The sequence below is a fragment of the Culex quinquefasciatus genome, chromosome 2 (assembly GCF_015732765.1).
Source record: "Culex quinquefasciatus strain JHB chromosome 2, VPISU_Cqui_1.0_pri_paternal, whole genome shotgun sequence".
Classification (NCBI taxonomy): Eukaryota; Metazoa; Arthropoda; class Insecta; order Diptera; family Culicidae; genus Culex; species Culex quinquefasciatus.
In genome coordinates, this window is record NC_051862.1 from 84,519,337 (window position 1) to 84,545,897 (window position 26,561).

General features: G+C 34.2%; 1 protein-coding gene across 3 annotated transcripts in view; it reads left to right on the top strand.

Annotated features, from left to right (window-relative positions):
• Nucleotides 1-26,561, top strand: part of LOC6042529 (receptor-type guanylate cyclase Gyc76C) — a 152,961-nt gene that overhangs the window by 42,036 nt on the left and 84,364 nt on the right. For 2 of the 3 annotated variants that reach the window (XM_038258301.1, XM_038258302.1), the window contains exon 2: nucleotides 6,515-6,891. The gene's annotated coding sequence lies outside the window, so the exon portion shown is untranslated. Of the gene's footprint in view, nucleotides 1-5,959; nucleotides 6,892-26,561 lie in introns of all 3 variants that reach the window. The other variant, XM_038258300.1, reaches the window with a different exon arrangement.

A 26,561-nucleotide genomic window follows, 5' to 3' on the forward strand; every position in this document is an offset into this window, starting at 1 on the left:
TATTTCGTCACTTGACTGACGACCGATGATTTTGTTTTGAACATGTTATTTCATGGAAAATTTTGTGTAATTTTCAAAATTGAAATATCCCAGAAATGCATTTTTTTCTTTTAGAACATATTTTTTTTTATTTTGCGTTTTTCCAACTTTGCAGGGTCATTTTTTAGAGTGTGACAATTTTTTACCCAATTTTCAGAGCAGACAATTACAAAAATTTTGATGAGCAAACATAAGGGGGTTGCTTGTAACCATCACGAGTTATTGCGATTTAACGAATAAAAAAAAAGTTTTTAAATAGTAACTTTCATTTCAAGCGAAACAATGCCAAAGGGCCGTTGTGGGTTTGTAAACAAAGAGTGTGTCCTGTTCATGCTAAAGGATGTTTACATCTGGCATGAAAGGGATACACTCTTTGTTTACAAACCCACAACGGCCCTTTGGCATTGTTTTGCTAGATTTTTTCTATTTGTTTCGTGATCAGGGACAAAAAGTACTAATTAGTACAAAGTTTCACGGAAATCGAATTGAGTTTTGAGCAACTTTTCTGAATTCATAATTCCCATAATTAAATGTATGGATAACATTCTTTACATCAGTAAGTCTATCCTTTTTTTTTGCTGGAAATCACTACCAAGAATTTGCCAAACAATTTTCATCATGAATCCTTACAAATACAAAACAAAATTAATTCACATTTTGCCCACACTCTCTCGTGCTCGGCAAACAGTGTACAAATTGCGACGATAAAGCGCCGTGAAAAATAAACAAATTTAAATTTCCCAAATCATCAACCCAAATCGTCTCAAGAGAGCAGTTCGGCTGAGTGTGTGTGTGTTTTGTGTTTGCTTACGGCGCTACGCGAACAAGTGAATTCAACTCGTGGGCAAAGGCTTTTCTCGTCGTTTTTATTATATTCCTACTTTATTTCTTGTGTTTGCACGGTGAGCTAAAGCTAAAACGAAAGAAGAAAAAAAAAACCAAGGCGACCGCGCTTAACATTGACCTTAGGCAGAATGCTGCCGAAATGCCGAAACGCCACTCCTCCTCCTCCTCGTCTGTGCGAGCAGAGGCCGAAGATCACACTCCCAGATGTGGATGAAAAGTGCAAAGACAATAGTCCCGCAACGACTCCCGGAGTATCTCTCGCTCTCTCTCTCTCTGTAGCTGAGAGATGTGTATGGGTTGGGCAAATAAGTCAAAACGCGCAAACGAGTTGATCACGACATTGGTCGGATCAGCCAGCGAACGTTGCGAACGGTTAGTCGAAACTTGAAAATTTGGACACTACACAGGAAGAGGCGTTTTTTTTTGGTTGATTAGCGAACGAGACGGGACATGGGGCTGAAGTTTCGGCGGATCATTAGGGATTTGGAGCGAAGTTGGGATCGCAATTTCTGAAGAACAAAACTTGGTTCTTTTTAAATTTCAAGATTCGTTTGCCTTTTTATTTGCTTTATACTTTATTTTTCAAAATAGCAGCTTACCATTCCACAACAAAACTAACTATCCGTTTGAAAAGAAAAGTCGTAAAATTCGCATAAAATAGTTTGTTTGGTTTCATGTGAGTTTACATCGCCGTCATCGCGTTATCTTGTCGCTCGAGCATTTTGGGCCAAATTTAGTTAGGAACGCCATTTTGAGCAGCCTTCACAGGTCCCCAAAATTCGATTTCAATCCTGAGATATTCAATAAAAACCGAAAAGAAGCCTCCGTCTGTTGTTGTCACTCTAAATTTGAAACAAGTTTCGATCTGACCGTGCTTTCTTGACACACTCTGCTGTAAGTGTGACAAATGGCCAAAGGGAATTAAGTCAGAAGCAGTTTGACAAACGTACTTGCCTGACTACTGTCATTTTATGGAAAATTTAATGTTCTTTTCAAATCTTCATTGGGTCATTTTTTTCATTTAGAACAAAATATTTAATTTTAAAATTTCATGTTTTTTCTAACTTTGCAGTGTTATTTTTTAGATTGTAACAATGTTCTACAAAGTTGTAGAGCAATTACAACAATTACAAAAATTTTGATGTACAAACATAAGGGGTTTGCTCAAAAACATCACGAGTTATACGCCATCAAATCGGGCGTCTAAAGGTGTATTCACATTATACCGCATCCGCAGCCGCAGCCGCATCCGTATAAAATTTGACAGTACGGACGCACAGTGCAGAAGCGATTCCTCCAATGCATTTCAAATGTTCCCATTCACACTGTTTCGCATCCGTATACGGATCCGTACTGCGGATACGGATGCGGAACAGTGTGAATAGCTGCATATGAAATGCATTGGAGAAATCGCGTCCGCACTGTGCGTCCGTACTGTCAAATTTTGTGCGGATGCGGCTGCGGATGCGGTATAATGTGAATACACCTTAATTTTACATAAAAATCCCTTTGACACCAAATTTCTATCTCATCACCGTTTCAGGCTTCAAATTATTGAAAAACACCTCTTTTTTCGCATGCACAAAAATGAAAGGGGTCGTATCGCCCCTCCGTCACGAGATATCAATAAACGGACCTCGGATTCGTGAACAGGGACAAAAGTTACCCCTTAGGACAAAGTTTCACTTAAATCGAAGAGGGGTCGGGACAACTTTTTCCGATTTCGTGTGAGTTGGTAGAGAATTACCCAAATATACTCTAAGTTTGGCGTTGATTCCGTAATTCTTCATACAATTTTGGCTTTTGTTCATACAAAAATGCTATGAAAATATTCAAAAATATGTTTCTTGAGTACAGATTTTCTGATCAATTTGCTGTCTTCGGCAAACTTGAAGATATTGCTTAGGCTTTCGAGAAAAAAATACGTTGCACTCTGAAAAATTACCCGTTTTTATTTAATTCGACTTTTTACACCAAAACTTTAACTGCACAATATAAGCTTTTTTTGCTTCACAACTTATTTTTATTAGGTCGTTTTAGATGCTGCGATTAGGTTTGGACCGAGGATATAAACAATTTAAAAAAATCTATTTTTTGTAAATGGCACGCTTTTAGCTATGGCATAAGTTGGTGAAAATCAATTTGGCCGTGCATTTTTTTTTAAATCTTTGGTTTTGAAAAAACATAATTTTTTTTTTAGAAGTCCTTTTTTTAAATTTGATATCGTGCACCATTTTCATGTTGCAGCCACCTATTATTCATTTTTTGATTTAAACTTTTTTTTTCCTGTCAGTAAAAGTCATTTGGTAGGTTGAAGATTACCTATTTTTCTGAGTAATATTACATAAAAAAATGTGTAAAAATGTGAACCTGATGAAAATTCATCAAAAACTGATGAAAATTCATCATTTTCTGGGGTAAAATTAATATTTTTTTTGCCACAAAATCTGTCACCATTTCCTGATGAATATTACCATCATTTTATTCTGTGCAGTTGAAAAAAAATGTTCTCGAAAAGATCACCAAATTTTCTACAAATTTGCTTCAAAGACATTGAAGATTACACAGCGGTTGCTTATATACAGCCTCTGATCGAAATATGTGTTTTAGAGCCTTTGCAGAACAATTTCTGGTTTATTTCTGCAAATTTGAAACAAAAAACTTGGCTTGATACACAGAAAAAAAAAATTATTGTAATATTCATCAGGAAATGGTGACAGATTTGGTGGCAAAAAAATGAATAATTTCACCCCAGAAAATGATGAATTTTCATCAGTTTTTGATCAGATTCACAGTTTTACACATTTTTTATGTAATATTACTCAAAAAAGAGGTAATATTCAACCTACCAAATTTTCAACATTCCTAAATTCAACTTTTTTTCTGTATGGGTACACTAATATTACATTATTTTTGACACAAATTCTGTCACAATTTCCTGATAAATATTACCATCTTTTTTTCTGTGAGGAATATCTTATGAACGAATTTCCTCTGTTTGTTTTTAAAAAGTTTTTTTTTCTCTCTGTATGTTTGAAAAAGAATGTAAATAACCATTATCTGATAAAATTTATGATTTTTCAAATCCCATTTTTGTAAAATAATTTAGTCGCTTGCAATTTTTCTTTAATATATTTTTTCATCAATTGTTAATATACAGCGACGGAACAATCGCAAAGTTTATTTTTTGTTTGTTAACTGTCGAAACATTGTGGATCGTGAAATATATAAAATATTTTCGGGGCAAAGAAGGAAATTAAAAAAAGACATTTCAAACAGTTTTTCGCATTCAAGACTTAAACATCTCCAAAATATGTTTTTCGAGGAGATCAGAAAATTTCAAATATTTAATTTGTTGACCACTAAAAATTGGAGCATTAGTTGCTGAGGTTTTTGCAAAAGTCAGCAAATTTATTTTCTTGTGTATTTTGCCTTCCTCACTGAGGTAAGGCTATAATCCTGCTCTAAAAATGAACTTTGTATAAAAACATCGTAGACCCACCTTCATGTATACATATCGACTCAGAATCGAAAACTGAACAAATGTCTGTGTGTATGTGTGTGTGTGTATGTGTGTGTGTGTATGTGTGTGTGTATGTGTGTGTGTATGTGTGTGTGTATGTGTGTGTGTATGTATGTATGTGACCAACAAACTAGCTCATGTTTCTCGGCACTGGCTGAACCGATTTGACCCGAACTTGTTGCATTCGACTTGGTTTAGGGTCCCATAGATCGAGTTTTATACAGATTGAAGTTTCAATAAGTAGTTCAAAAGTTATGTATAAAAATGTGTTTTCATATATATCCGGATCTCACTAAAATGTATTTAAACTATGTCCGGATCCAATATCCGACCCATCGTTGGTTAGGTTATCAAAAGACCTTTCCAACGAGTCCAAAACATTGAAGATCTGGCAACCCTGACTCGTGATATGGCCATTAAGTGATATTTATGTACTTTTTTGAAGCCGGATCTCACTTAAATGTATGTAAACTATGTCCGGATCCACCATCCGACCCATTGTTGGTTAGGTTATCAAAAGACATTTCCAACGAGTCCAAAACATTGAAGATCTGGCAATCCTGACTCGAGATATGGCCACTTAAGTGTTATTTATGTACTTTTTTGAAGTCGGATCTCACTTAAATGTATGTAAACTATGTCCGGATCCACCATCCGACCCATTGTTGGTTAGGTTATCAAAAGACCTTTCCAACGAGTCCAAAACATTGAAGATCTGGCAATCCTGACTCGAGATATGGCCACTTAAGTGATATTTATGTACTTTTTTGAAGCCGGATCTCACTTAAATGTATGTAAACTATGTCCGGATCCACCATCCGACCCATTGTTGGTTAGGTTATCAAAAGACCTTTCCAACGAGTCTAAAACATTGAAGATCTGGCAATCCTGACTCGAGATATGGCCACTTAAGTGATATTTATGTTCTTTTTTAATCCAGATCTAAAAAATAGATGAAATTTGTGTACAGCCATTGATGGTAATGAGTGAGGAAGGCTTCAACCACATAGGTGGATTAAGTTAGTTTTTTTTTAAATAGTCCTATTCAAAACCTTTAATTTTCCTGTTTTCCATTTTTTGAACTAATATTTACAAAAATGGACACTCAGGGACACTGAGTTTAATTAGTTGAAACAATCCTATCTTTAATATGGCACACTTTACTAATACATCTTAGTTCTTTTTAATTGCAAATTTAATTTTATTATTATTATATTATTTTATTATACAGTAGTAATTTGACCTATGATGTTTATAATCAATTTTGAACCAAAAAAAGGTACAGTTTGCTTTTAACTGTAGTTTTCCAGAACATCTTCCAAAACATGTACAACAAATCAGTTCCTCCACTCCATTCCTGCAAAATCTGACCTCAACTGGTGGCTAGGCACTTCCCAACTCTTTTATCTGAAGCAAATAAATTTTCATATAAAATATGCGTGCATGCAGCAAGAAATCCCCGTCCACTTCATTCGTTTGCTCTCTGTCTCGAACCGCACCGTATTTCTTCCTTCTCATATCTCTGTTTATTTTTTTTTCCTTTTTTTTCAGCGATTTATTTTTAGCGCTCTTCCCCAAGCAGTCCTAAGCCGCAGTTTGCGGCAGTTGCGGTTATACGAACCTGACCGTTTCGAGTCGCTAGAACCGATCCTCCGAGCTCCGTCTGATCCTGTGCTGGAAGAGCGCGAGGCCTGAGCGTTATGCAACCGGCCGGATAGATGAGAGAGGTGAAGTTCGTCGCGTCTCAAGCCGTCGAAGAAGACACTCGTGAACGCTGCGTGATATCGCGACGGCAACACCGGTAATTCCAGTCCTGCTGCTGTGGGTTCCGGACTGGTTTCCAGACAAACCGTACGGGGTGCGATTGCCGGGCGGTTCGTGTGTTTGATTTCGAGGAAGATTACGTTGAGGGAAGGAAGAAAGAAAGAAGAAGAAGTGTAATCCGTTTGAGGGGGTGAGGTTTGGCTGAATGAAATTGAATAACCCTGTCCCGACGAAGTGACGAACAGTCCGCACTTGTCTCAGGGGCAAGTGTTTTGTGAGTGTGTGTTTGTTTTCTTAAAATACTTGTTTTATTTTGATGACGTGCTGGGGGAAAATAAACAGCTTGTTTAAAATAGTGCCGATCTCCGTGGTGGGTGCATGTCGTGAATAAGAGTCGGTCGAGGTGTATTTTGCATAGTCGTCAGCCGAAGGGGGGAAGCAAATCAATCAAAAGTGAGCAAGGTGAAAGAATCGTTGAATGATTGAATGAGTGTTCAAGCGTGAGCGTTTTTCAAGCTAAACGAAGAAAACGAAGAAGCAGATGTGCAACTAGGCTTGAAAGCTGAAGAAGTCAAGGAGGTTGCAAAGTTTGCCACTTTTCCGGGCCGGGAAAAGTTTTGATTTTCCTGCTACTACTCTGCTGGATGGAGACATCAGAACCGATGCAGTGAGACAGCGAACGGTGCCACCACTTCCCACGGAAGGTCTTGAAGCACATGGTGAGTGGAACACGACGCGGGAAATTGAAAGAGCCTCGAGCTGTGTGTGATGCTGTGGGTGGGTGGCAAACTGAATAGCTCAGACTGCCGCTGTCGAAGGTCAATCATTGCAGAACGGCTCGACGGCGCAAAGGTCGACCCATCAATGAATGGGCAATGAATGAAACGCACGGTGCGCGTTCCAATTTTCTCATGTTAATGGGACGTGATGGTCCGGGTAACATTTGAAAGGTCAGGCAAATATTAATTGGGGCTTGGCAATGACATCAAAAGATTTTTTGGGATAATTCATTTTGGGCCAAAATTTAAGAAATATCATTACTTTTCAGGGACCTTTAGCTCAAATCGTTTTTTTAGCATAACGTTTTAAAAGTGTGAACTAAACATCACAATTTTCTAAATCGACTAACGTCATGATTCGAATTCCCGGACGCTTCGAAACCCGGACACTTCAACTTGTTTTATCATTTATTTGGATATAAGTTCGCATTATGAATGTCAAAACTGTGTTATTTGATGAATTCTAACATCAACTTTCATTTAAAATTTGTTTGAACGATGTAGTTAATGCCAAAAAAATAAAATAAAATAAAATTATAAGTTTACCAAAAATGTGAAACATTTCAACGGAAATATTTCATAGGCGTCCGAAGCACCGGGAAGGCAAAGCAGAAATTTATGTTTTTGATTTCCTTAAATTCTAGCAAATTTTTATATAAACTATCGATTGTTTTGATGTTAACAGCTTATTTGTGACCTAAAGAATGCCATTCACTAACATTTCAGTCCAAATTTGTGAGATTCATAAACAAAATCGAGTGTCCGGAATTCGGAGCAAAAGTGTCCGGATTTCGAATCAGCTTTTAACAGTGTCCGGGATTCGAAGCACAACAAGTCATTTTAATTTTCAAATTCTAATGAAAAATTGCTAGAAAAGACATATTTTGCATGCATTCTCTTAAAACTGACTGTTTATACTAAATTCTGATGATATTTCTACATTTCCAATTCATTACCTGATTTTTTGCCAGCTATAACAAAAATATTATGGTACTAAGTGTCCGGATTTCGAATCATGACGTTAGTGGGACCCCAAGACGGATCAAATACGACCAAAAAGGACAAAATCGAAAAGAATGTGGCTCTTGCAAAAAAGAGAAGAATATTTTCAAACAAAAAATTACGCCTTTTTTAAGTTGGACAGTTATTATTGATTATAAAAATAAAAGTTTATGTTTGGCCCGAAAACCAGGGAGTTGTTTTTTTTTCAAAAATATTTTATATGTCAATGGATTACAACTTGCAATAATCAGAAACCTTTATAAAACTTACTTTACTATGAAACTATTGGTGAACTTTTGTGTAATTTTCTGCTCTTTTTCAATGAAAATAATAGTTGAAATTCACGATCCATATTTGCATAACAAAATTAAGCTTACACAATTTAAAACTAAGAACTAAAATTAATAACTTCAGTCCTTCTTTTGATATTCAGTGATTTTTTTTAAATGTTTTGTTCATAGTTTAATCTTGACCAATTCTCTACGAAAACAATATTTTTTAAGTTTTGATATTAAGCATGCAATATTACGCCCTTTTGAAATGTTAGTTTTGATTTCAAAAATATAGTTTTTAAAATTATCGAAAAGTTTTACATTTCAAATTTCAGCATTGAAAATCGGACCAGTAGTTGCTGAGATATCGACATTAGAAAATGGCGGGTTGTTTGGGTGAGACTTGGCAAACATCAATATTCCTGTTTTCAAATTTGTGCATGGCAATATCTCAGCAACTAATGATCGTATCAATAAAGTTCAAAAAAGCAAAATATAGAGAATTTACTCAGATTTTCAAAAAAAAAATTCTGAAGTGAGTAAACATGGGCACTTAATTTAAACAATGAATAACTGCGACTATTTTCAAAAAAGTTACCTAAAATGGCTATAACTTGAAAATATCGTACTTTTTCAAAATTTCACTGTAGAACTTTTTTATTGCAAGTTTGATTTTATATCGAAAAAAGAAGTTGAACATTTTTGAGAACAATATTTCGATTTTTTTGAGTAATTCGGTATTGATTAAAAAATTCATAACTCGGTCAAAGATTTTGTGCCTATTCAGAACATTTCTGAAAAGTTGACATTTAGTTCCCACTAAAACACATCAGAAAATAAAAAATAAATAAAAAAAAAATTATCAAATTTTTTCAGTAAAGCCCTTATCCATAACTACAACTTTGTCCAAGGCACGAAATAAATGGCTGAAAGCTATAAAGTCAACCTCGTTTTTTGGATCTTTCAATGGATAAATATATTTAGTAAGGGATGTCTTAAAGAACAATTCTAGACTGTTTTTTAAAAGGTCCTATTAACATATGAAAAAAATAATAAAATAAATAATCAATTTTGAATTGAGAAAAACCCGGAAAACTCTCCCTGTTTAAATCAAACTCACAGTTAAATTAAAATGTCTTATTATCAAAAGCTTTGAAAAAATCAAAAAAACAGTTCAATGTTCAAAAATTGTTAAAATTCCATACAAATCCGTATTATGCGTGAAATTCCCTACACAAATTCCGGCCTGTTAAAAATCCGCGAAGTGGGTCGAAAATCCGTATGGTAAGAAAAAAATTAGTTGGTAGCCTTATTAAGAGATGTGGATGACAGTATAGTTTGATTGGCTTTTTCTTACTCAATTTTTTTTAGTGTTATCAATTGTATATGCACAGCAAACACAAAAAAAAAAGTTGCAACCGACGGGATTCAAACCTAGCACCAACAGTAAGGACTGGCGCCTTAGCCCACTCGGCTATCAGACAGATGGAAAGCTGAGAGGATAAACGCGTATATAGACTTTTCATTTCGATCAAGTAGGTGTCCCATACTGATGGGCTACATATTTCAGGGTGTAAAATCACATAAATTTGCATAAAATAATGCAAAATATATTTTACACCCAGGCCTTTTACACGCAGCTGGATTACTACTTTTTTAGCTGCACAGCAAAAAATCCGATGGTAAAATCGCATGCAAAAGCATGCACATCGCCTTCGTCAAAATAAACACTTTAAACACACTGCATGTACAATTTTTGCAATCACAAAAAAAAAGTTGCAACCGACGGGATTCAAACCCAGCACCAACGGTAAGGACTGGCGCCTTAGCCCACTCGGCCATCAGACCGATGAAAAGCTGTAAGGATAATCGCATATATGAGCTTGACATTTCGGTCAAGTAGGTTTTCCATACTGATGGGCTACATATTTCATGGTGTAAAATCACATAAAATTGCATAAAATAATGCAATATTTATTTTACACCCAGGTCTTTTACACGCAGCTGGATTACTACTTTTTTAGCTGTGTGTGTGAGAGCTTTCAATATTTTGAATCATTGCTTATTGGCCATAGTCAATTAGTTAATATAACTTTAATAGTAGTTTATGCAACACGGTGCAAAAATATTATTTTTTCAGCACGAGTCGTACATTTATGATGAAAAAAACAAGTTTTGCAACGATTTCCATACAACGTTTTTTTTGCAATTCCGATAAACACCCTTTGATCAGAATTCTAAGACAAATGCCTATGCAGTCAATGAATCGTTTAAATCAAAAAATGGTGAAAAGTATAACTTTTCCTAACAAGTGCTGAAAAGTTTAACTTTTCAGCATCCATTTCAGTGCTGAAAAGTAGAACTTTTCAGCATTTGTTTTAAAAAGGGTCACTATTCGATTCAGTGATTTTTGGTACAGAAAAGTAGGCTATTTCGTCGTTCAAGAATTACAGGAAAAGGAATTAGTTTCACGACGGAATTGTAAAACATAATTTTATATAGCTTGAAAATATGTAAAACTCCGCTACTGCTGTTGAAAAATTAACAATTTATGATCTGACAATTTTATCATGATTTATCGTACCACAAAAGGGACATTTCAGACCTAATGTGAATGAAATGGGAAGTCTTTTGAAAGATCTTGAATATTGAAGATCTTGCAACCTGGTACTGAGATATCGCTTTTTGGCAGGATTTAAGAAATTGCAGACCTCTTGTCGTGAATTTTGATTAATGTGACGGAGGCAATACCCGAATAGAGCTGTAGGTTACTAGATAATAATGCACTGTTATTTGGAATTTCTCTATTTTAATTAATTTTAATTGAAACTCGTCATGCAACGAGTCAACTTTGATTTAGAAGGACACAGGTTGCTCAGAAAAACAATCTTCATTGCAGTAAAGTTGAGGCAATGATAGTAATTAATTCCTTTGAAAGTGAATCCAAATGAACTATGTCTATTTCCAAGAGATAAATCCTCTAATGACAACTCACCTGGCACTACCTTTCTACATAATTTCCCTGTCACGTTTCGTTAGATAGTTCAAAGGGAAATTTGAGACGGGAAGTATCCACCTCTAGTGCGTTGTTAAGTTGTTGTCTCAGAGGTTGAACACAGATAATCAGAAGCTGCTCGCAATTTCAGTTTTCATGAAAACGATTTCACTAAAATTAATCTAAATCAGAATCTTCAGAAATTTTCCATCCGTTCTAGCAACTAATCTTTGACGATAATATCTGCATCTAGATTTCACAAAGTGCTTCATAAACCATACCCACCGCTTCTGTGGGATCGGTTGTAAGTTTGTTTGCATGCAAGTGTCACATTTCTCCTTTCACTTGGAATATGTCCTAGCAAAGGGAGAGGGAGATGGGAGTTGGGAATGCGTCCACAAAGCACATTCCGTCCGTGCAGATCCCAGCAAAAAAAAGTCAAAAGAACAATGAGCGCGAACGGACACCCGCACTTTGAGCTCCGTCATCATGGCCAAGAAGCTTTCAAGCGCGTGCTCTTTTGTGCCTTCCAGCTGATGTTGGCAGCACTGGAAAAAAAGCTCTTCTGGTTGCGATTAGGAAGTTGAGGGAACAATGGAAACCGTTTTCTGCAGCGGAAGGTCACGACGACGATTTGCTCACTCCAAGGGGAATTAACATGTTGTTAGCTTTATGGCTTGCCCAGGTGATTCTAAGGGAAAACGTCCCTTGCATTTTCCGGATGAATGTAAAACATAACTGTAACTTGCGTGCTCAAGTGCTGATGTTTAAAAAGCATCAACGACTGTTCAAATGATTCTTTGTGCGAAACGCTGTACACCGGGTTATGCAGATCTATTGGTTTTCAATGATTTTCAATGATTTTTAATAGAGTTTTACTTTGACTATGATTATAATTTTTTTTCCTTTAATTTTTGAGCAGTTATCTTCACCAACTTAACCCAAATATGGCTTATTTGAACTAAGATTCGGAGTTAAACTTCCCCAAAACAGCTCCCACTGTGCGTAACCGGAGATTAAAAGTTGAATTTTGCCGCATACTACTGCTGAAGCCAGACTTTCCAGGCTTGTGCCACCCGCATAAAATTATATGATGATTTGCACTGTTAAAATCATGCAGTTACAATAGATGTTATAATATCTATGGTAAGTTTATTGTTGACTTTTTCGAACTTTATTGGAATGACGATAGAGCTACCTTAAAATTCATGGTTACAGCAAATATTATGGTTCTGTTATTGGAAATCTCATAATGCATTTTTTCCAATTTTTTTTTACAGTAAGTTTCATTGTAATGTTATAGTTACGTAGTGTAACTTTTTTTAATATTGCGAATCTTGTAAATAAAGTATTGAAAACCGAGTTATATTTTGAATACAAAACATTACAAACGATTTTGACAAGCTCAAATCAAATAAAATCAAATTATTAAAATATTAAAGTGCTTAAATATTAAAATTTTAAACTATTTTCATATGAAAAGTATTGAAATACTAGAAAAATAAACTATTTTCTTATAAAATATATTGAAAAATTAAGATGTTAAAATATTAAAACATTGAAATATTAAAAAAAAAATATTAAAATATCAAAAGAGTCGAAAATAGAAATATTTCAGTAATAAAATATTCGTAAAATAATACTAAATATATGTCAACATAAAAAATATTAGATTTTTTCGAAATTTTTACATTTAAGAATTAAATGTTGTTTGATTGCTGATACTCTGAACTTTATATTGCTGATACTCTGAAACTTTATATTTTTTGATTTTATTACACTCAAACTCCGACGGTTTGATACCAACTGTTGTCAAACCAATGGGGTCACTTTTTAGTTTGACACCCCTTTTACATGGAGTTCACATACACTACCAAACATTCGTTTTGATAGTGTGCGTGAGCGTCGTGTAAAAAGTGACAATTTATCACTTTTTAGTTTGTTTTTTTTTTTCAAACGAAAAAGTGACCAACCACCGGGGGTTGAGTGTATTGAAACATTCAAACATTTGAACATTTAAACATTTAAACATTTAAACATTTAAACATTTAAACATTTAAACATTTAAACATTTAAACATTTAAACATTTAAACATTTAAACATTTAAACATTTAAACATTTAATCATTTAAACATTTAAACATTTAAACATTTAAACATTTAAACATTTAAACATTTAAACATTTAAACATTTAAACATTTAAACATTTAAACATTTAAACATTTAAACATTTAAACATTTAAATATTTAAACATTTAAACATTTAAACATTTAAACATTTAAACATTTAAACATTTAAACATTTAAACATTTAAAAATTTAAACTTTTTTTCGAAAAATAAATAATAAGGATCAACAAACGAACCTAACATGACACTTAATCTGTGCAGCCGACGCTCTTGCAACGGACACACCATTACACTGAACCCGTGCGACGCTCCTGAAACGAACGCACCATAGTTGAGCTGTCAAAGTTTTTCAATCGCGCGTGCTCGATCCTGTCAGATCCTGTCTAGTGTCTGTATTCGGTCGCAGTGTTAACCGAAATTTTCAACGGTAAATCGCGTGTGCTCGTGAAAAAGGAACATCCAGCGGTTGGCCTCAGGATTCTGAATGCGTTCCTGGTGTTGGACACATCCGCCGGGTGTTTGCTGTAAAACAACGAAAGTTTCAGGTGCGTTATATTTGCGGAGGGCGGAATCCCGTCCAACGGCATACATTTTCCTTTGCCTGCTTGAGCTGCTTGGATATTGGCTGATGCATGGAGTGATTTGTTCATCTTTTTGCGCACTCAGCAAACGTCAAATAAATTGCTGCCGGATCTTTCCGGGAGAGATCGGAAAAAGATCCGGCAGCAATTTTACTGATTTGACATTTGCTGAGGATGCCGAAAAGATTTTTTGTGTTACTCTCGCAAATACAATTAGGTTTCACAGCTTGACATCACGAGCGCACACGCACACACATTTTTAATGACACACGTGTAAAAAATGAAAACAGTACAGGCAAGCTGTCAAATTTCTAACCTAAAACTCGAGTCGGCGTAAAACCTAATTGGCTGATGCAAGAAGTGATTTGCCTTCATTTTTCGACTCTCCCAACCAACGTAAACCACACAAAATTGCTGTCGGATCTTTTCCGGAAGAGATCCGGCAGCATGTTTGTACTGATTTACGTTTGCTGAGGGTGCCGAAAAGTTTGGTTATGTTGCTGTATGCAAAAACAATACGATCATTTTGTGTTTCTATTCAACAGGGAACATTTTGCCTAAGGGGTGAACTTCACGCTCGATTTGGACGAGGAAAGCCGCAACAGAATCACTCGACAAGATCGCCAAGAAGTTGGCTTTTCTACATGGACGATCGTGGATGGCGTGTGGCCCAATTTGTCCTGCCGGGGAGTACCAGTCCGGCCGCAATCATCAGATAATAGAGGAACATCATCGCACATGGGTCAGATGATCACCAAGGGAACATTCCCAACACAACCGGGTAAGCAGGAACGAAAAAGAACAGATCGTGAAGTACAAAAAAATCGTGTAGTACCTATTTATCAATGTTTTTGTTGAATAAATTAAACAATTTGAATGCAATTGAAAATAACAAACGTTTCAGTAATGTTGTAATTAATGTTGTGTTTCATTTGTTTTTTTTTTGCACATTGTTTTATTGCAATTAAGAAATTAATAAATTAAGAAATTAAGAAATTAAGAAATTAAGAAATTAAGAAATTAAGAAATTAAGAAATTAAGAAATTAAGAAATTAAGAAAATAAGAAATTAAGAAATTAAGAAATTAAGAAATTAAGAAATTAAGAAATTAAGAAATTAAGAAATTAACAAATTAACAAATTAACAAATTAACAAATTAACAAATTAACAAATTAAGAAATTAAGAAATTAAGAAATTAAGAAATTAAGAAATTAAGAAATTAAGAAATTAAGAAATTAAGAAATTTAGAAATTTAGAAATTTAGAAATTTAGAAATTTAGAAATTTAGAAATTTAGAAATTTAGAAATTTAGAAATTTAGAAATTTAGAAATTAAGAAATTAAGAAATTTAGAAATTAATAAATCATGAAATTATGAAATTATGAAATTATGAAATTATGAAATTATGAAATTATGAAATTATGAAATTATGAAATTATGAAATTATGAAATTATGAAATTAATAAATTAAGAAATTAAGAAATTAAGAAATTAAGAAATTACGAAATTAAGAAATTATGAAATTATGAAATTATGAAATTATGAAATTATGAAATTATGAAATTATGAAATTATGAAATTATGAAATTATGAAATTATGAAATTATGAAATTATGAAATTATGAAATTAATAAATTAAGAAACTAAGAAATTAAGAAATTAAGAATTTAAGAAATTAAGAAATTAAGAAATTAAGAAATTAAGAAATTCAGAAATTAAGAAATTAGGAAATTAAGAAATTAAGAAATTAAGAAATTAAGAAATTTAGAAATTTAGAAATTAAGAAATTTAGAAATTTAGAAATTTAGAAATTTAGAAATTAAAAAATTTAGAAATTTAGAAATTTAGAAATTTAAAAATTTAGAAATTTTGAAATTTTGAAATTTTGAAATTAGGAAATTTAGAAATTTAGAAATATAGAAATTTAGAAATTTAGAAATTTAGAAATTTAGAAATTTTGAAATTTTGTAATTTAGAAATTTAGAAATTTAGAAATTTAGAAATTTAGAAATTTAGAAATTTAGAACTTTAGAATTTTTGAATTTTTGAATTTTTGAATTTTTGAATTTTAGAATTTTAGAATTTTAGAATTTTAGAATTTTAGAATTTTAGAATTTTAGAATTTTAGAATTTTAGAATTTTAGAATTTTAGAATTTTAGAATTTTAGAATTTTAGAATTTTAGAATTTTAGAATTTTAGAATTTTAGAATTTTAGAATTTTAGAATTTTAGAATTTTAGAATTTAGAATTTTAGAATTTAGAATTTTAGAATTTAGAATTTTAGAATTTTAGAATTTTAGAATTTTAGAATTTTAGAACTTAGAACTTAGAATTTAGAATCTTAGAATTTTAGAATTTTAGAATTTAGAATTTTAGAATTTTAGAACCTTAGAATTTTAGAATTTTAGAATTTTAGAATTTTAGAATCTTAGAATTTTAGAATTTTAGAATTTTAGAATTTTAGAATTTTAGAATTTTAGAATTTTAGAATTTTAGAATTTTAGAATTTTAGAATTTTAGAATTTTAGAATTTTAGAATTTTAGAATTTTAGAATTTTAGAATTTTAGAATTTTAGAATTTTAGAAATTTTGAATTTTAGAATTTTAGAATTTTAGAATTTTAGAATTTTAGAATTTTAGAATTTTAGAATTTTAGAATTTTAGAATTTTAGAATTTTAGAATTTTAGAATTTTAGAATTTTAGAATTTTAGAATTTTAGAATTTTAGAATTTTAGAATTTTAGAATTTTAGAATTTTAGAATTTTAGAATTTTAGAATTTTAGAATTTTAGAATTTTAGAATTTTAGAATTTAAGAATTTAAGATTTAAGAATTAATTAATTAATTAATCTTAGAAAAATAATTTGGAAATTCAGATTTTTTTAAAATGTCTTGAATTAATTATAATTTTTTAATATAATAATATTGGAATCTAATAACTTAATTATTTTTAGAATTTAAGAATCAAATAACACCGACCTACGAAGTTTTTGTGCAGGTTCAACTCGAGCGGGAGCATAAAACTTGCGCAACTTTTTTTTACCGCGTTCGTTCTGAGCTTTGTACAGTCATCCCACATATTCGGAACGGTTTCCAGATCGGCCAATGTTCAAAAAATCATAGCAAATCGATAATTGAACTTAATGACTCGCTTTTACCTTCATTTGAAAGCTTTTCTTGCGATCTTTCGAATGCTGTATCGAACATCTGCAAATTTAAAATTTTATATGAAGTTTTTGAAGAATTACTTTGACCCTTGAAATCCACAAATTCGGAACACTTTTTTCTTACGAATGTAAACAAACTTTGGATCTCTCCAGGAGTACATATTTATTACCAAATAATGACTTCACACATTGAAACCAATGAAACTCAAGCTTGGTGATGTATTATACGTGGTTTGATAACTTTTTTTGTGAAAATATCAGTTAAATGCAGGTGTTCCACAATTGTGGGAGGCACAATAACATCCCACAATTATGAAACAGGCCATTTGAAGGCAGTGTTTTGCTGCTCTGAACAAAATAGTCTTGGAATGAAGTTTTTGTTCAAAAAGTACTACTTTTACTTGTGAAATAGCAAGATAATGTCCAAATGAAGGTTCTAAAAATAGTAAGGTCGACAGAAAAGCTACTTTAGGCATGCTATTGACAAATTATCATAAAAGTGTTCCGAATTTGTGGGTGTTCCGAATATGTGGGATGACTGTACTCAGCATTATGAAAAATGTTTGATTTTATCCTTTACTTAATTGTCTTCTCATTTTAAGCACTAACGAAACCAGCAAATCAATCCGGAGTCTCCAGTCGACAAAAAGGAACCGGTGGTCAGTTTAAACGCACCATGACATCATCCATCCGAGTAGAAACAAGAATCGGTCGCGATCGAGATCGAAAGCGAAAGAAAGCGGCTTCGTGTTGGTGTTTGCTAAACTCTGGAGGAGACATTATCAGTTAACAATTGAAAAAAAAACCAAAGTGATTCAATGTTGAATGTAAATAAATTACAATGTATATTATAAAAGTACTTTAAACATACTGTATTTACTTTTTATTTTAATGTCCGAATATTGTTGTCACAGTACAATTTAGTAGGGAACAAACCATGAAAAACAATAATTTTACTGTGTAATTCATTGTAATGCTTATTAGTTTTATTGTCCGCATATAGTTTCTACCGCATCATTTAGTAGATAAAAAACCATGAAGAACTGTAAATTGACTGTGCAATGCATTGTAATGCTTGCTGTTTTTATTATTAATGTATGATGTTTTCTATAGTCAGGACGAGTTTTTGGATGAAAATGCAACATTAGATTAACAGTAAAATGCGTCGTATTTGGAAAAATGTATGGAAAAATTTCGAAATTTTTATGGTACCGGTGCATAACAACCCCCCTTTTTTATGGTAAAATCCCAAAATACGACGCAAATTATCTTAAAAAACGATGCTGTCTACTGTTAAAACACTGTCAAAATGACAATATATTTTATCGTTTTGTAACGTTAAAATTTACTGTAAGTTCATCAGAGCGAAAACCCACATCCTCACCCATGTTCGTACCGTGCCCCGTATCTGCTCGGAAAATATCGAGCTTGCTTTCGCGCGACGGGAGAAAATTTAATTTCGCGCGTGTAAACAAACTTTGCGCGAATCCCCACACGCCTCGATCTCTGGGGCGTTGTGCGATCAAAGAGCGAAATAAGCCGAGGCGAACTGGATGATGATGGGTAGTTAAATGACTTCCCACGCGCAATATTTGCGGCGTTTTTCGACTGCTGATGACGGTGTCGGGAGCGATGCGTGTTGTTATGGAAATAATGTAATTATTGTGACTTGCGGTGGACTCGGTGGAGTTGCATTCGCAGGAGTTATATTTCTTTATATTATATTTCTTTAAGCAGTCCGACAACAAAACCAAAGCATGTACTTCCTGGTGGATGAGTGGTAAGGATGGGCCAGAGAAAAACGTCAAGACCACCTTCCCAATAAACCACCCAACTACAAGCGAAACTTTCTTGAGGACACGGTAGAGATTTTCCCTCATCCTGTTAAAAAACAAGTCAAGCATCAACAATTTACGTCTTCCAAATTCCTTATCCTTTGGCGGTTGTCATGGTGTTAGTTCTGGATCAGGCTGGAGTTGAGTTTTTAGAATGTTTTTTTCGCTCAATTTCAATTGAAATGATATCGCAGAGAGATGAAAAACAGTAAATCATGAACTATTCGTACGTTCCGGATCCTGAATCGGTAGATAACCTGGTCCTTACATAAGTATTTGTGGAAAAAGTAGGGGATAGTGGGAGACTTGAGTCCCGGGGACACCTAATCCCTAGCCATCAATATCAACAGTTTAAACGATGAAGATTTTTTTTCTTATTTTTCTAAAAGAAATTCAGAGTTTTTAATTTTAAGGGGTGGAGATCATTGATTCTTATGTAAAATCGCCCGGGGAACACGATGGTGATAAAATAAAATAAATATTAGACTGGCTCGTAGATACATGACAAAATAATAAAAATGATTGAATCAAATTAGAACAAACTGTTTTTGATACCTTTTTGGCCTCAAAACAACCCCCTGAAATTTGGGAGCGATTGGTTGCGTCCATACTTTACACATTGCATTTCAATTTGTATGGGAATTAGTATGGAAAACCCTCTTTTTTACATTTAGATTTTTATCAATAACAATATGGTTCAAAGTTATAAAATTCTCTAAAACTTTCTCGAAGAAAGTACAGCGTGCTCAAAACTAGTCTAAAATGTGTTTTTTGCTCGGAAATCACGTTTTAGACCAGGTTTGAGCACGCTGTATCTTTTGAAAGGAGCAAGATAGCACAATGCTTTCTTCGGGAAAGTTTTAGAGAATTTTCTCAATTTTAACGCTGTTGTGCTGGTTTAAAAAATTAGTGGAAAAAATGATAAAAATTAAAATGTAAACAGATGGTTTCTTTTCCATTCTAGGCTATTTGTCCCTATTTTGGGCCTACTAAGCCGAGCGCACTTTTAATTTGATGTATTCTCAAAGGCTGCTATAGGCAGCCTTGCTTGTATTACATGAATAAGTTGGTTTTTTATGCTAATGCTATTAAACACATTTTTGACGAAAATACCTAATATTTCTGTATAAGCCCGAGAAACTAAAACATTTTTTGTCCCTATTTTGGGGATATTGCTTCTAGCATACGACCTTCTTTGTGCATATTTTCGGCCAACCTTCTGTTTGGTTGAAATCTCGAAGCACGTGGCGAACTTTTTTGACGTACGGTTCAGCCCCAGCTCGTACAGTACAGCCGTACAAATTCGGTCGACAAAAATGCTAAATCATTGTGATGTTTTAAGCCACAAATCAACATTAGAATGATTGATTCCACTTGCATTTGGCTTGTACATGATGTAAATAATTTTTAACGAGTTTTAAACATAATTAAACATTTGTTGCGTAGCCAAACAACAAGCCCGTAATATGCAAGAAAGACTGTAACTTGTGAAAAGCGCACCCACACTGTCACAATTTGTAGAAGTGTCAAATGGACTGAATATAGAGTAATTCTCTACGAAATGGGCGAAGTAACTTTAATCAGTTATTTTATTGATTTGGTGGCAGTTTAGTGATTGTTTTTGCAACGGGATTGTGCAAACCACCAAAAAATCATATTGCCGGTGGTTGGAGATTCGGGGAACGGCTCTCATTCGTGTGCTGAGCGATGAAAGCCGTGACGCTGAGCGTCAACAAGCGGTAAGAAAAAGTGGTGAAAGTTTTCGAACTGATGGGCAACTAGCGATTCGCCAAGAAAAAAGTGAAGAGTGCTATTTTTATTGCTTTATATCTAATTTAGGAGGAAAAAGTGAATTATTCTTGTCCACCAAAATGAAGATAATGACTGCAAGTAACATTCTCAAGTGGCAGATTCCTGCCAGATTTGGTGAAATGCTCAATTTCGCTGAATTAAGCAAAATAGGTACTAGGCCCAAAATAGGGACAAATACCCTAAATCCCATACAAAATTGAAATGCAATGCGCAAAGTGTGGACGCAACCAATCGCTCCCAGATTTCGGGGAGTTGTTTAGGAGCCTAAAAGTAATCAAAAAAACAAGCTCTGAAAAATCGAACATCTCGAACCATCCTAATATATAAATATAAGGAATGGGTGAAAATCACGTTAATCCATAAAATGTAAAGAAACAATATTGGAAGGCATTTTATTATTTATATTTTGGGTTGATATTTTATTTTAATGAATTCCATGGACATTTTCCTGTAAAATACAATCAAAAGAAAATCTTTCGGTGTAGTAGTTAGAAAGTTAATATAAAAAGTTTTTTAGAAAATCGTCAAAAAAGAGGGCGGTGCCAAAACAAGAGGGATGGTCCAATCAGTACCAAACTTGGGATTTCTGTTAACTTTCAATAGATGAACGTTCCCTCCAAGTTTAATCCAAATCGGTGAAGGTCAAATCCAAAAGTGTACAGTGTTAACACGGAATGACCAATTGGTGAAGTCAGGGATAATCAAAATTAGTTATGAAAACTTTAATATTCGTTTTTATTGGTGATGACTGATCACCAATCAAAATCCCTCAGAAAATTCCTTAGATTGATCAAATATTCAGATTCACAAATTAATGTTGATCAATAGCTTTAAAAATTGTAAGAAAAATGCTATCGATGAGTATTATAACGTTTGAAATCGTTAAAAAGCTCAAAAGTTTAAAATTCATACAATTCAATTCATTAAAATTAATAAAACAATTCAATTCATGTTTATTTTTTGCACTAAGCAACTAGAACCTTTCATCTATCGCTTTTTCAGAAATCATTGGATTACATAATTTTGTCACACAAGTTGGGATTTGACGAGAGCAGAAAAAAACAATAAAAAACTGCTAAAATTGATATCAGGTGAAAAGAGAGAAGAGAAAAAAATGCATATATAAACGTTAAAAAGTATTCTTAACCGTTTTCAACCGACTTTATTAGTGTTTTTGAAGGAAATATTAAATTTTGAGCATTTTCTAAGCCGTGAACTAAACAATTTACCCAAAAAAATGAGAGTAAAAAGAAAAACTTATTCATAACAGAACTTGCACTGAAAAAATAACAAACTCTCTCGTTTTATTATTAACTCCTTGGTGCAGAATAGTGGTTTGGAAAGCGGCCACAAATCGGAACATTCAAGGCGGAACCAATCTACTGTTCGCAAAATGATACCAAGAAGTGGCAAGTATTGTTATCGATCTATATGTAATATTTTGTTAGGAATAAAAAAGTCGATGGCGTCGAGCTTTTGATGTAATCGAAGTCAACAAATCTTAAGAAGAGGGTTGAAATCAGGGATGCCACAATGTATGCACAATGCCACACAATGCATTGCCACATGTCTGTAAAAAAGTCTGAATATGTCTGTGCATTTGTTTAACGTTCAAATATATTTATTTTAAATAAATATATTTGAACGTTAAACAAATGCACAGACATACTCAGACTTTTTTACAGACATGTGGCAATGCATTGTGTGGCATTGTGCATACATTGTGGCATCCCTGATTTCAACCCAATAAAATGCTAACCAACGTAGAATCAACAACACCTTTCTCCGCCTTCTTCTCCTTTACTTTTCCAGAGAGTCAAAAATGCAGTCATGCAAATTGATCACAAATTGCGTTTTTAAGCATTTGAGGTTTAGCGAAATAAGTCTCGGTTAATATTTTTTTCAACATATTATTTTAATGGTACACCTAAAGGAAAAATATATCTCAAAATCTGCAACATTGGATTTGCTGCAGAAAATGACATATTTTATAACATTTTTTGCAGCAAGCCCGTAGATCATTTTTGCCCGCGTGTAAAAAATTCAGCGATCTGCAGTTCTCACCAACACATATAAAGCTGGCCCGTCCCCGAGCAACACTCCAAAGAGAAGCATATGTTGGTACTCTTTCACTCACTTTTCAGCAAGCGTCCATGGCGCGGTGGTAGCGTGTCGGATCAATAACCAAGAAGTTGGTGGTTCAATCCTCGTTCTGCTAAGTGTTTTTTTATGTGAAATACAACCAAAAATCCGTCGGTAATGTCGATAATTGTCGGTAACGGGCAAAAATGTCATACTCCTATATCGCAAAAAATGCATGAGGACAGATTTCATGCAGATTCTGATATACTTTCATGCCGCCATGCATCACAATCATGCGACTGCCAGTTGGGTGAAGCGGAACCAAAATGTTTCAAAACAAGTTACTTCAGCGACAAAAAAATTGTCATGCTTGAGCTTGAATCTTCTTTTTGTGTATGTTTACAAATGTAGTGCAGTTGTAGTTGTGGTAAATCACGTTACGCATTCTGTTTTTTCAGCACTCGAGCTAACACTAAGCAGTGCACTACAAAAAAGTCCCGTTTCAATCATAAGGATCACTTTTAAGTTACTGGAAATGAATACTGGAACCACAGATTGCAAATGACTCGAAGACCCACCTTCATATATACATATCGACTCAGAATCGAAAACTGAACAAATGTCTGTGTGTGTGTGTATGTGTGTGTGTGTGTATGTATGTATGTGTTCAAAAATCTTGCCAAGTTTTCTCAGCACTGGCTGAACCGATTTTGATCGAACTAGTTGCATTCGACTTGGTTTAGGGTCCCATACATCGCTATTGAATTGTTTGAAGTTTCGATAAGTAGTTCAAAAGTTATGTATAAAAATGTGTTTTCACATATATCCGGATCTCAATTATATGCATGTAAACGATGTCCGGATCCATCATACGATCCATCGTTGGTTAGGTAATCAAGAGACCTTTCCAACGAGTCCACAACATCGAAGATCTGGCAACCCTGTCTCGAGTTATGACCACTTAAGTGATATTTATGTACTTTTTTGAAGCCGGATCTCACTTAAATGTATGTAAACGATGTCCGGATCCATTACCCGTTCCATCGTTGGTTAGGTAATCAAGAGACTTTTCCAACGAGTCCACAACATCGAAGATCTGGCAACCCTGTCTCGAGTTATGACCACTTATGTGATATTTATATACTTTTTTGAAGCCGGATCTCACTTAAATGTATGTAAACGATGTCCGGAACCATCATCCGACCCATCGTTGGTTAGGTAATCAAGAGACCTTTCCAACGAGTCCACATAATAGAAAATCTGGCAACCCTGTCTCGAGTTATGACAACTTAAGTTATATCTGTGTACTTATTTTTCTGGACCTAAAAAAATAGCTGAAATATGTGTCCAAACCACTCATATTACCCATGTTTGGTAAAAAGTGAGGAAGGCAGGAAGGATTTAGTTAGTTTTTTTTTGTAAATTCGTATATTTTGTTGCAAATTCATTCGATTTTAAAGCATTAAGTTGATTATGTTCGAAAGTTAGTCACTCAAACAATTCCAAAAATTTGGCAATTTATTGGTTTTATGGCTTTCTCAATCAAATAAATAATTACATAATTATTTAATAAATAAGATGATAATTTTAAAACAACTTTTTTCAAAATGATATTGAGTAAAACTTTTTATAAATTTAAAATTTGATTTAGGATGCCTGTTTTTTTTCAATTTGAAAGTAAAAATTAATTAAAAAATATATTGCAATGATAGCACCTCAAAAAAGTGTACCCAAAACAACTCCAGCCCTTTGGCGAAGCCACCTTTTGACAACCGGCATCAGGCAGTTCATATCCGTTGCGTCGAAGGACACTTTCGCGCTCCAACAACCCGATTCAGTTCGCGGAAGACCGCCAGCCCTGGAGAACAGGCTACCACCACTAAGCAGTGCCAATGCTGTGGTCAACCTGGATTAGGGTGGTTCATGTTGGCGTGAAAACCGTTTTTTCTGAATTTAAATTGGAGTTTAGATCATCAATGAGAACTAGTTTACGACCTTGCAAAAGTTATTGTACTACAATTGATCAAAAACCAAAACAAAACGTTTCAAACGTACCACCCTAGCCGTGGATGCGCCAATGAACATTCAGCCCAACGACCAACCCGGTGTCGATTCCCGGTGGGACATTTCTTGACATAGGCTTGGCCCTAGAGCACACACCATAACTGTCAATTTGTGGCGTCATAAATTACGGCTAATTACCATGTAGACTAGCTCTATCTCGGGAGGAGCAGGAGGAGCTGTTTGCACTTCTGTAGTCAACCCTTGGAGTCTTGCCAGCGCAGAAGAAGAAGACGAACAAGAGCAAGAACAAGTCAGGACGGAACGGAAGACACTTCAACCGGTGGCGGCAACCTGTTCCAAACAGGACTCATATCCTGTCCGTGCTAGGGCGCCTTGGGGGAGAGTTCTACGCCGACGGTGGAAAACAGGTTCAGCACCACTCGAAGGCCTCGGTGTCGAACCATTTACGAGCTAATGTGATAATTTGTATTTTGCACGGGCTTTACCTTTAATTTTGCTCCGGTGGTAGTTTTCTTGATGTTTTTTTTTTGCATGAAAGGAACAATCCTGTCCAAGGCCGCCCACCAAACTTGGGGCTGGTAACATTGACGGGATAATAACACAACTCGACATTTTTGAAGTTGATGTCAGTTTCGAAAAGTTCGATGTTTTTCTGCATACATTTTTGCGATTTTCCTTATATAAACTTCAACGATAAAAAACGATTTAGCTCAAAATTGGCACAGATACTTTTGCCTAAGGAATCGAGTCAAAGGGTATTCCTGATGTCGATTTTTTTATTGTCACCCTAATAGCCAAACAATAAATACCGGTCCTAGTTAAAAAATTAAAAAGATAAAACCAAGCTTTAGTTAGAAAAAGAAAAAAAAATCATTTCAAGCCCATTTGCAAATAGCTTCTTCGGATATAAGAAATCCATGAGCAAAATTAGGATCCAGTTGAAAATAACTCAACATTTCAATATCGAAAGAATGTTCTGCAACAAGCTGACGGCGTACAAACTTGCAGTTCACAATAGTGACCCATTTCAGTGGAGTATTTCCATCGGAAAGAAATACTGGCCATATTGTCACGCCGGGGGAAGTGCAAACATTTGCCACGTTCATCACCAGATATGGTTCAATATTTGCCCACAACTAGTGCGCATTTCCAGACGCGCCAAACAAAATTGTTGTTGAACAGGAAAATAACTCGCCGATCAATTCAGCTATCGTGATGTGTTAAAGCTTTTTTTTTATAAATTTTAATCTTGTTTGTTTTTCAGCAAATAAAGAAAAATTATTTGATCATTTAGATTAGAAAACAAAAAATCTTAAAATGTTGTAGATTTTGACGACACTTCAGATAACCATTCAACCTACAAGTGTCCCATTATCGTGACAGAAGCGGGCAGATCCCGGACGGATGCCCGCTGTTGACAGGTTCAATTTGCGAGGGAGGATGAAATTGCAAATTCTCACCGGATCCAGTCTTCGATATGAGCTCTGGTGGTGGTTGCAATCAGCAATCAGCTCGTTCCTTGTTGCCGCTATTTGTATTCACCAGCAGGAGAAAAAATCGTTGCCGGCTTATCGATAAGAGGATGAGAGATGGGGAAAAGATTTTTGCTAAGGTCAACTGGTTTTTGTGATAGGTTGAACAATGGCCAGAAAAAATATTACAATTTTTAGATCACTTTTTTTGCTTATAAAATCAAATGATCTGTTT